This window comes from Mesoplodon bidens (genome assembly GCF_964165515.1).
Source record: "Mesoplodon bidens genome assembly, contig: HAP1_SCAFFOLD_165, whole genome shotgun sequence".
Lineage (NCBI taxonomy): Eukaryota > Metazoa > Chordata > Mammalia > Artiodactyla > Ziphiidae > Mesoplodon > Mesoplodon bidens.
Genome location: NW_027672048.1, coordinates 255515 through 268494, shown reverse-complemented (window position 1 = coordinate 268494; position 12980 = coordinate 255515).

The window sequence follows — 12980 nt, the reverse complement described above, 5'->3', positions numbered from 1 at the left end:
AAATAAATGAGATGCAGCAGAAACAGTCCTAAGAGGGAAGTTTATGGCGACACAGGACTACCTCAAGAAAAAAGAAAAATTTCAAATGAACAACCTAACATACCATCTAAAGGAATTAGAAAAAGAACAAAGCCCAAAGTCGGCAAAAGGAAGGAAATAATAAAGATCAGAGAGGAAATAAATGAAAAGGAGACTAAAAAAAACCACCAATAGAAAGGATCAATGAAACTAAGAGCTGTTTTTTTTAAAAGATAAATAAAATCAATAAGCCTTCAGCCAGGCACTTTAAGAAAAAAAGACAGAGGACACAAATGAACAAAATAATAACTGAAAGAGGAGAAATTACAACTGATATCACAGAGGTACAAAAAAACATCAGAAGAGAATACTATGAACAGCTATATGTCAACAAATTGGACAACGTAGAAGAAATGGATAAATTTCTAGAAACATACAATCTTCCAAGACTGAATGAGGAAGAAAGAGATAATCTGAACAGACTAATCACTAGTAGTGGAATTGAATTAGTAATCAAAAAACTCCCAGCAAACAAAAGTCCAGGACCTGACAGCTTCACAGGGAAATTCTATCAATAACAAACATATAAGAAGAGCTGATACCTATCCTTCTCAAACTACTCCAAAAAAACTGAACAGGAGGGAACACTCCCAAATTCATTCTATGAGCCTACGATTATCCTGATACCAAAATCAGACAAAGACACCACAAAAAAAGAGAAAATTACAGACCAACATCTCTGATTAATATACTTGCAAAAATCCTCAACAAAATATTAGAAAACTGAATTCAACAATTATAAAAAGGATTATATACCGTGATCAAGCGGGATTTATGCCAGGGATTCAAGGATGGTTTAATACCTACAAATTAATCAATGTGATACACCACATTAACAAAAGAAAGGATAAAAATCACATGATCATCTCAACAGATGTAGAAAAAGCATTTGACAAACTTCAATAAACATTCATAATACAAACTTTCATCAAAGTTGGTATAGATGAAACATATCTCAACATAAATAAAGGCCACTTATGGCAAACCAACAGCTAACATCATACACAGTGTTGGAAAGCTGAAAGCTTTTCCTCTAAAATCAGAAACAAGGCAAGGATGCCTACTCTTCCCATTTATATTTTACACAGTATTGGAAATCCTAGACACAGGAATCAGACAAGAAAAAGAAATAAAAGGCATCAAACTGGAAGGGAAAAGGTAAATCTGTCACTATTTGCAGATGACATTATACTTATATATAAAACCCTAAAGTCTCCACCAAAAAACTATTAGAATAAATTAATTCAGTAAAGTTGCAGGATACAAGATTAATATACAGAAGTCTGTTGCTTTTCTATACTCTTACAATGAACAATCACAAAGAGAAAGCAAAACAATCCTGTTTAAAATCACACCAAAAGAATAAAATACCTAGGAATTATCTTAACCAAGAAGGTGAAAGACCTATACTCTCCAAAACAATAAAACACTGGTGAAGGAAATTTAAGATGATATAAGGAAAGGGAAAGATATCCCATGTTCACAGAAATTTTGGTAAAATGTCTATACTACACAAAACAATCTACAGATTTAATGCAATCCCGATCAAAAACCCATGGCATTTTTCACAGAACCAGAATAATCATAAAATTTATATTGAACGACAAAAGATCTTGAATAGCCAAAGCAATCTTGAGAAAAATGAACAAAGTTGGAGTTAGCATATGCTCCCTGACTTCAGACTATACTACAAAGCTACAGTAATCATAATAGTATGGTACTGGAATAAAAAGAGACACATAGATCAATGGAACAAAACAGAGAGTCCAGAAAGAAACCCACACATATATGGTCAATTATTTTACAACAAAGGAACCAAGAATATACAATGTTCCGGAAAAAGGTAGTCTCTTCAATAAACTGTGTTGGGGAAAGTGGACAGGCACTTGACAAAGAAAGAAAATGGACCACTAACTTATACCATTTAAAAAATTAGTTTGAAATGGATTAAAGACTTGAACGTAAGACCTGAAACCACAAGACTCCTAGAAGAAAACAGAGAACACTCTTTGACATACATTGTAGCAATCTTTCTTTGGTTCTTTCTCCTAAGGCAAAGGAAACAAAAGCAAAAATAAAACAAATGGGACCTAATTAAGCTTAAAACCTTTTTGCACAGCAAAGAAAACCATTGACAAAATGAAAAGACAACCTACTGAGTGGGAGAAAATGTTTGCAAATGGAATGACTGATAAGGGGTTAATATCCAAACTACATAAACAGCTAATACAACTCAATATCAAAAAACCCAAACACCCCAATTAAAAAAATGGTCAGAAAACCTGAATAGACATTTCTTCAAAGAAGATGTACAGAGGGCCAACATGCACATGAAAAGATGCTCAACACTGCTTATCATCAGGGAAATGCAAATCAAAACCACGATGATATATCACCTCACACCTGTCAGCATGGCTATCATCAAAAAGACCACAAATAACAAACATTGGCAAGGATATGGAGAAAAGGGAACCCTAGTGCAATGTAGGTGGGAATGTAAATTGTTGCAGCCATATGGAAAACAGTATGGAGGTTCCTCAAAAAACTAAAAATAGAACTACCATATAATCCAGCAATTTCTCCCAAGTATATATCTGAAGAAAATGAAAATACTAATTCAAAAACCCCAATGTTCAATAATAGTGGGGGACTTTAACACCTCACTTACACCAATGGACAGATCATCCAAACAGAAAATTAATAAGGAAACACAAGCATTAAATGACACAATAAACCAGATAGATTTAATTGATATTTATAGGACATTTGATCCAAAAACAGCAGATTACTCTTTCTTCTCAAGTGCGCATGGAACAGTCTTCAGGATAGATCACATCTTGGTTCACAAATCGAGCCTCAGTAAATCTGAGAAAATTGAAATCAGATCAAGCATCTTTTCTGAGCAAAATGCTATGAGATTAGACATCAATTACAGGGAAAATTACATAAAAAAACAAAAACATATGGAGGCTAAACAATACGTTACTAAATAACCAAGAGATTACTGAAGAAATCAAAGAGGAAATCAAAAAATACTTAGAGAAAATGACAATGAAAACATGATGATCCAAAACCTATGGGATGCAGCAAAAGCAGTTCTAAGAGGGAAGTTTATAGCTATACAAGCCTACCTCAAGAAACAGGAAAAATCTCAAATAAACAATCTAACCTTACACCTAAAGGAACTAGACAAAGAACAACAAACAAAACCCAAAGTTAGCAGAAGGAAAGAATTCATGAAGCTCAGAGCAGAAATAAATGAAATAGAAACAAAGAACACAATAGCAAAGATCAATAAAACTAAAAGCTGGTTCTTTGAAAAGATAAACAAAATTGATAAACCATTGGCCAGACTCATCAAGAAAAGGAGGGAGAGGACTCAAATCAATAAGATTAGAAATGAAAAAGGAGAAGTTAGTTACAACAGACACCGCAGAAATACAAAGTATCCTAAGAAACTACTACAAGCAACTCTATGCCAATAAAATGGACAACCTGGAAGAAATGGACAAATTCTTCGAAAGGTATAACCTTCCAAGTCTGAACCAGGAAGAAATAGAAAATATGAACAGACCAATCACAAGTAATGAAATTGAAACTGTGATTAAAAATCTTCCAACAAACAAAAGTCCAGGACCAGATGGCTTCACAGGTGAATTCTATCAAACATGTAGAGAAGAGCTAACACACATCCTTCTCAAACTCTTCCAAAAATTGCACAGGAAGGAACACTCCCAAACTCATTCTATGAGGCCACCATCACCACGATAACAAAACCAGACAAAGATACTACAAAAAAAAGAAAATTTCAGACTAATATCACTGATGAATATAGATGCAAAAATCCTCAACAAAATACTAGCAAACAGAATCCAACAACACATTAAAAGAATCATACACCATGATCAAATGGGATTTATCCCAGGGATGAAAGGATTCTTCAATATACGCAAATCAATCAATGTGATACACCATAGTAAAAATTTGAAGAATAAAAACCATATGATCACCTCAATAGATTCAGAAAAAGCTTCTGACAAAATTCAACACCCATTTATGATAAAAACTCTCCAGAAAGTGGGCATAGAGGGAATTTTCCTCAACATAATAAAAGCCATATATGACAAACCCACAGCAAACATCATTCTCAGTGGTGAAAAACTGAAAGCATTTCCTCTAAGATCAGGAACAAGGATGCCCACTCTCATCACTATTATTCAACATAGTTTTGGAAGTCCTAGCCACAACAATCAGAGAAGAAAAAGAAATAAAAGGAATACAAATTGGAAAAGAAATAAAACTGTCACTGTTTGCAGATGACATGATACTCTATAGAGAGAATCCTAAAGATGCCAGCAGAAAACTACTACAGCCAATCAATGAATTTGGTAAAGTTCCAGGATACAAAATTAATGCACAGAAATCTCTTGCATTGATGGAAAATCTGAAAGACAAATTAAGAAAACACTCCCATTTACCACTGCAACAAAAAGAATAAAATACCTAGGAATAAATCTACCTAGGGAGACAAAAGACCTGTATGCAGAAAACTATTAAGACACTGATGAAAGAAATTAAAGATGATACAAACAGATGGAGAGATATACCATGTTCTTGGATTGGAAGAATCAATATTGTGAAAATGACTATGCAACACAAAGCAATCTACAGATTCAATGCTATCACTATCAAATTACCAATGACATTTTTTACAGTGGGATTGCTGGATCATATGGTAATTCTATTTTTAGTTTTTTAAGGAACCTCCATACTGTTCTCCATAGTGGCTGTATCAATTTGCATTCCCACCAACAGTGCAAGAGGGTTCCCTTTTCTCCACACCCTCTCCAGCATTTGTTGTTTGTAGATTTTCTGATGATGCCCATTCTAACTGGTGTGAGGTGATATGTCATTGTAGTTTTGTGTGTGTGTGTGGTATGCGGGCCTTTCACTGTTGTGGCCTCTCTCATTGTGGATTCACGGTTGTTCTTTGTTTCCTAATTCTGTTTTTGTTACGTCAAGTATTCCTTTGTAGTTGCAACCTAACCCAGATGTGGGGTGGTTTTATCAGTGGTTGCAGATATGCAGTTTGATGATTATATGCAGTCAGCCCTCTGTATCCACAGGTTCCACATCCACTGGTTAAACCAAATGTGGATCAAAAATATTCAGGAAAAATTAATTTCCAGTAAGTTCCAAAAAGCAAAACTTGAATTTGCCACACACGGGCAACAGACAACTATTTAAATAACATTACATTGTGTTAGGTATTATAAGTAATCTAGAGATGATTTAAAGTATATGGAAGGATTGTGCATAGATTATATGCAAATATCACACCATTTTATATAAGGGACTTGAGCATCCACAGATTTTGGTATCTGGGGGGTCCTGGAACCAATCCCCCACAGATACTGAGGGATGATTGTAGTTATTTAAGACAATGGGAGCTACAAATGATCACAACCATTTGGTCAATAGCAGACACCTCAGTTACCATAGTAAAAGGCAGTAAAAAAAAGGAAAAAAAAACTGAAGAAAAAGAAACGTTTGTTGGAAACTCCAACATTGTTTGATCAAGTACTCAACATAATGTTATCTAGGACACACATTACTGAAGTCTCTATATTTCATGAAATTACATATTTAATCATTCAAACAGCCTTTAATAATGTGGGTTTTTTGTTTGTTTGTTTTGGGGTATGCAGGCCTCTCACTGTGGTGGCCTCTCCCGTTGTGGAGCACAGGCTCTGGATGCTCAGGCTCAGCAGCCATGGCTCACGGTCCCAGCCACTCCACAGCATGTGGGATCGTCCTGGACTGGGGCACGAACCCGTATCCCCTGCATCGGCAGGCGGACTCTCAACCACTGCGCCACAAGGGAAACCCTGGGACTATGTTTAGATCAAGCCTTCAGCAGAAAATATATGACAAGGATGGCCAATAATGCTACAAAAACAAAGAACACCATAACCATAAAAGCTGAATTATTTAAACCTTAAAATTCAGTACCAAGTCCTATAAATCAAGGTGCCCAATGTGCTGCAAAATGTAGGTACAGCTTATAAAAAGTGAAGAGCCAGATTTAACCAAAAATATGCTAGCTATTACAAAGAAAAACACGCAAAAATAACTTTGCTTGCCTTTTTGGAATGTGGAAGGCTTTTTATTTTTTTAAATAACTTGGATAGTCTGGGTCTCTTATAAAATGTGTCCGAGAATTTTTCAAATAATGGCACTTTTTACTCATGGAACATTCTCCAGGATAGAGTTACCATCATATTAAAAAGAATAAAACACCTAGGAATAAACTTACCTAAGGAGGCAAAAGACCATTATTCTGAAAACTGTAAGATGCTGATGAAAGAAAGCAAAGATGGCACAGATGGAAAGATATACCATGTTCTTGGATTGGAAGAAGCAATACTGTCAAAATGACTATACTACCCAAGACAATCTACAGATTCAATGAAATCCCTGCCAAATTACCAATGGCATTTTTCACAGAACTAGAACAAAAAATCTTAATATCTGTATGGAGACACAAAAGACCCTGAATAGCCAAAGCACTCTTGAGAAAGAAAAATGAAGCTGGAGGAATCAGGCTCCCTGAGTTCAGACCATACTACAAAGCTACAGTAATCAAAACAGTATCATACTGGCACAAAAACAGAAATATAATTCAATGGAACAGGATAAAAAGCCCAGAAATAAACCACCCACCTATCATCAATTAATCTACAATAAAGGAGGTAAGACTATACAATGGAGGAAAGATAGCCTCTTCAATAAGTGGTGCTGGGAAAACTGGAGAGCTACATGTAAAAGAATGAAATCAGAACACTCCCTAACACCATACAGAAAAATAAACTCAAAATGGATTAAAGACCTAAATGTCATACTGGACACTATAAAACTCTTAGAGGAAAACATGGGAAAAACACTCTTTGACATAAACCACAGCAAGATCTTTTTTGACCCACCTACTAGAGTAATGAAAATAAAAACAAAAATAAACAAATGGGACCAAATTAAACTCAAAAGCTTTTGAACAGCAAAAGAAACCATAAACAAAATGAAGACAACCCACAGAATGGGAGAAAATATTTGTAAACGATGCAACCGACAAGGGATTATTCTTCAAAACATACCAACAGCTCATGCGGCTCAATAACAAAAAAACGATCCAATCAAAAACTGGGCAGAAGACCTAAATAGACATTCCTCCAAAGAAGACATACAGATGGCCAAGAGGTACACGAAAAGATGCTCAACGCTGTTAATTATTAGAGAAATGCAACTCAAAACTACAATGAGATATCCCCTCACACAAGTCAGAATGGCCATTATCAAAAAGTCTACAAAAAATAAATGCTAAAGAGGGTGTGGAGAAAAGGGAACCCTCCTACACTGCTGGTGGAAATGTAAGTTGGTGCAGCCACTGTGGAGAACAATACGGAGGTTCCTCAAAAAACTAAAATTAGAACTACTATATGATCTAGGAATCCCACTCTTGGGCACATATCTGCAAAAAAACATGGTTTGACAGGATACATGCACCCCAATGTTCACTGCAGCGCTGTTTACAAGAGCCAAGACATGGAAGCAACCTAAATGTCCATTGACAGAGGAGTGGATAAAGAAGATGAGGTACATAAATATAATGGAATATTACTCAGCCATTGAAAAGAATGAAATAATCCTATTTTCAGCAACATGGATGGAGTTGGAGATTATTATACTAAGTGAAGTAAGTCAGACAGAGAAAGACAAATATCATGATATCGCTTACATGTGGAATGTAAAATAAAAAGATACAAATGAACTTATTTACAAAGCAGAAACAGACTCACAGACTTAGAGAATGATCTTATGGTTACAGGGGGAAGGGTGGGGGAGGGGAGGGATTGGGAGTTTGGGACTGACATGTACACACTGCTATATTTAAAACAGATAACCAACAAGGACCTACTGTATAGCACAGGAAACTGTTCAATATTCTGTAATAACCTAAATTGAAAAAGAATATGAAAAAGAATAGGTACATGTACAACTTAATCACTTGGCTGTACACCTGAAACTAACACAACATTGTTAATCAACTATACTCTGATATAAAAACAAAACAAAACAAAAAGGTGTAAATCTTTGTGACCTTGGATCAGGCAACAGTTTCTCAGATGTGACACTTAAAGGACAGGCAACCAAAGAAAAAATCGATAAACTGGATCTTATAAAAATATAAAAATTTAAACAGAACCCACAGAATGGGAGAAAAATATCTGCAAGTCACATATCTGATAAGAGTCTACCATCCAAAATATATAAAGAACTCTTACAACTCAACAATTAAAAGAAATTAAATAACCCACCTTAAAAATTGGTAAAGGATCTGAGTGAACAGCTCTCCAAAGAAGATATACAAATGGCCAATAAACACATAATAAGATGCTCAACATTATTAGCCATTAAGGAAATGCAAATCAAAACCAAAATGCGGTACCACTTTCACATTTACTAGGATGGCTATTATCAAAAAACAAAACACAGGTGCTTCCCTTATGGTGCAGTGGTTAAGAATCTGCCTGCTATCCAAGGAGAAACACACTAAGACACATATTAATCGAACTGTTGAAAATTAAATACAAAGAAAACATATTAAAAGCAGCAAGGGAAAAACAACAAATAACACACAAGGGAATCCCCATAAGGTTAACAGCTGATCTTTCAGCAGAAACTCTGCAAGCCAGAAGGGAGTGGCAGGACATATTTAAAGTGATAAAGGACAAAAACCTACAACCAAGATTACTCTACCCAGCAAGGATCTCATTCAGATTTGATGGAGAAACTAAAACCTTTACAGACAGTCAAAAGCTGAGAGAGTTCCGCACCACCAAACCAGCTTTACAGAAAAAGCTAAAGGAACTTCTCTAGGCAAGAAACACAACAGAAGGAAAAGACCTACAATAACAAACCCAAAACAATTAAGAAAATGGGAATAGAAACATACATATGGATAATTACCTTAAACATATATGGATTAAATGCTCCCACCAAAAGAAACAGACTGGCTGAATGGATACAAAAATAAGACCCATATATATGCTGTCTACAAGAGACCCACTTCAGACCTAGAGACACATACAGACTGATAGTGAGGGGATGGAAAAAGATATTCCAGGCAAATGGAAATCAAAAGAAAGCTGGAGTAGCAATTCTCATATCAGACAAAATAGACTTTAAAATAAAGACTATTACAAGAGACAAGGAAGGACACGACATAATGATCAAGGGATTGATCCAAGAAGAAGATATAACAATTGTAAATATTTATGCACCCAACATAGGAGCACCTCAATACATAAGGCAAATAGTAACAGCCATAAAAGGGGAAATCGACAGTAACACAACCATAGTAGGGAACTTTAACACCCCACTTTCACCAATGGACAGATCATCCAAAATGAAAGTAAACAAGGAAACACAAGCTTTAAATGATACATTAAACAAGATGGACTTAATTGATATTTATAGGACATTCCATCCCCCAAAAAAAGAATACACATTTTTCTCAAGTGCTCATGGAACATTCTCCAGGATAGATCATACCTTGGGTCACAAATCAAGCCTTGGTAAATTTAAAAAATTGAAATTGTATCAAGTATCTTTTCCGACCACAATGCTACGAGACTAGATATCAATTACAGGAAAATATCTGTAAAAAATACAACCACATGGAGTTTAAACAATACACTACTTAATAACGAAGTGATCACTGAAGAAATCAAAGAGGAAATAAAAATATACCTAGAAACAAATGACAATGGAAACACGACGACCCAAAACCTATGGGATGAAGCAAAAGCTGTTCTAAGAGGGAAGTTTATAGCAATACAATCCTACCTTAAGAAACAGGAAACATCTCGAATAAACAACCTAACCTTGCACCTAAAGCAATTAGAGAAAGAAGAACAAAAAACCCCAAAGGTTAGCAGAAGGAAATAAATCATAAAGATCAGATCAGAAATAAATGAAATAGAAATGAAGGAGATGATAGCAAAGATCAACAAAACTAAAAGCTGGTTCTTTGAGAAGATCAACAAAATTGATAAACCATTAGCCAGACGCATCAAGAAAAAAAGGGAGAAGACTCAAATCAATAGAATTAGAAATGAAAAAGGAGAATTAACAACTGACACTGCAGAAATACAAAAGATCATGAGAGATTACTACAAGCAAATCTGTGCCAATAAAATGGACAACCTGGAAGAAATGGAGAAATTATTAGAAATGCACAAACTGCCAAGATGAAATCAGGAAGAAACAGAAAATATGAACAGACCAATCACAAGCACTGAAATTGAAACTGTGACTAAAAATTTTCCAACAAACAAAACCCCAGGACCAGATGTCTTCACAGGCGAATTCTATCAAACATGTAGAGAAGAGCTAACACCTATCCTTCTCAAACTCTTCCAAAATATAGCAGAGGGAGGAACACTTCCAAACTCATTCTACGTGGCCACCATCACCCTGATACCAAAACCAGACAAGCATGTCACAAAGAAGGAAAACTACAGGCTAATATCACTGATGAACATAGATGCAAAAATCCTCAACAAAATACTAGCAAACAGAATCCAACAGCATATTAAGAGGATCATACAGCATGACCAAGTGGGGTTTATTACAAGAATGCAAGGATTCTTCAAAATACACAAATCAATCAATGTGATACACCATATTAACAAACTGAAGGAGAAAAACCATATGGTCATCTCAATAGATGCAGAGAAAGCTTTTGTCAAAATTCAACACCCATTTATGATAAAAACCCTCCAGAAAGTAGGCACAGAGGGAACTTTCCTCAACACAATAAAGGCCATATATGACAAACCCACAGCCAGCATCGTCCTCAATGGTGAAAAACTGAAACCATTTCCACTAAGATCAGGAACAAGACAAGGTTGCCCACTCTCACCACTCTTATTCAACATAGTTTTGGAAGTTTTAGCCACAGCAATCAGAGAAGAAAAGGAAATAAAAGGAATGCATATCGGAAAAGAAGAAGTATAGCTGTCACTGTTTGCAGATGACATGATACTATACATAGAGAATCCTAAAGATGGTACCAGAAAACTACTAGAGCTAATCAATGAATTCAGTAAAGGAGTAGGATACAAAATTAATGCACAGATATCTCTGGCATTCCTATACACTAATGATGAAAAATCTGAAAGTGAAATCAAGAAAATACTCCCATTTACCATTGCAACACAAAGAATAAAATATCTAGGAATGAACCTACCTAAGGAGACAAAAGACCTATATGCAGAAAATTATAAGACACTGTTGAAAGAAATTAAAGATGATACAAATAGATGGAGAGATATATCATGTTCTTGGATTGGAAGAATCAACATTGTGAAAATGACTCTACTACCCAAAGCTATCTACAGATTCAATGCAATCCCTATCAAACTACCAATGGCATTTTTCACAGAACTAGAACAAAAAATTTCACAATTTGTATGGAAACACAAAAGACTCCGAATAGCCAAAGCAATCATGAGAACGAAAAACGGAGCTGGAGGAATCAGGCTCCCTGACTTCAGACTATACTACAAAGCTACAGTAATCAAGACAGTATGGTACTGGCACAAAAACAGACAGATAGATCAATGGAACAGGATAGAAAGCCCAGAGATAAACCCAGGCACATATGGTCACCTTATCTTTGATAAAGGAGGCAGGAATGTACAATGGAGAAAGGAGTGCCTATTCAATAAGTGGTGCTGGGAAAACTGGACAGGTACATGTAAAAGTATCAGATTAGATCACTCCCTAACACCATACATAAAAATAAGTTCAAAATGGATTAAAGACCTAAATGTAAGGCTAGAAACTATCAAACTCTTAGAGGAAAACAAAGGCAGAACACTCTATGACATAAATCACAGCATGATCCTTTTTGACCCACCTCCTAGAGAAATGGGAATAAAAACAAAAATAAACAAATGGGACCTAATGAAACTGCAAAGCTTTTGCACAGCAAAGGAAACCATAAACAAGACGAAAAGACAACCCTCAGAATGGGAGAAAATATTTGCAAATGAAGCAACTGACAAAGGATTAATCTCCAAAATTTAGAAGCAGCTCATGCAGCTCAATATCAAAAAAACAAACAACCCAATCCAAAAATGGGCAGAAGATCTAAATAGACATTTCTCCAAAGAAGATATACAGACTGCCAACAAACACATGAAAGAATGCTCAACATCATTAATCATTAGAGAAATGCAAATCAAAACTACAATGAGATATCATCTCACACCAGTCAGAATGGCCATCATCAAAAAATCTAGAAACAATCAATGCTGGAGAGGGTGTGGAGAAAAGGGAACACTCTTGCACTGCTGGTGGGAATGTGAATTGGTACAGCCACTATGGAGAACAGCATGGAGGTTCCTTAAAAAACTAAAAATAAAACTACCATATGATCCAGCAATCCCACTCCTTGGCATATACCCTGAGAAAACCATAATTCAAAAAGAGACATGTACCAAAATGTTCATTGCAGCTCTACTTACAATAGCCCGGAGATGGAAACAACCTAAGTGTCCATCATCGGATGAATGAATAAAGATGTGCCACATATATACAATGGAATATTACTCAGCCATAAAAAGAAACAAAATTGAGCTATTTGTAATGAGGTGGATAGACCTAGAGTCTGTCATACAGAGTGAAGTAAGTCAGAAAGAGAAAGACAAATACCGTATGCTAACACATATATATGGAATTTAAGAAAAAAAATGTCATGCAGAACCTAGGTGTAAAACAGGAATAAAGACACAGACCTACTTGAGAATGGACTTGAGGATATGGGGAGGGGGAAGGGT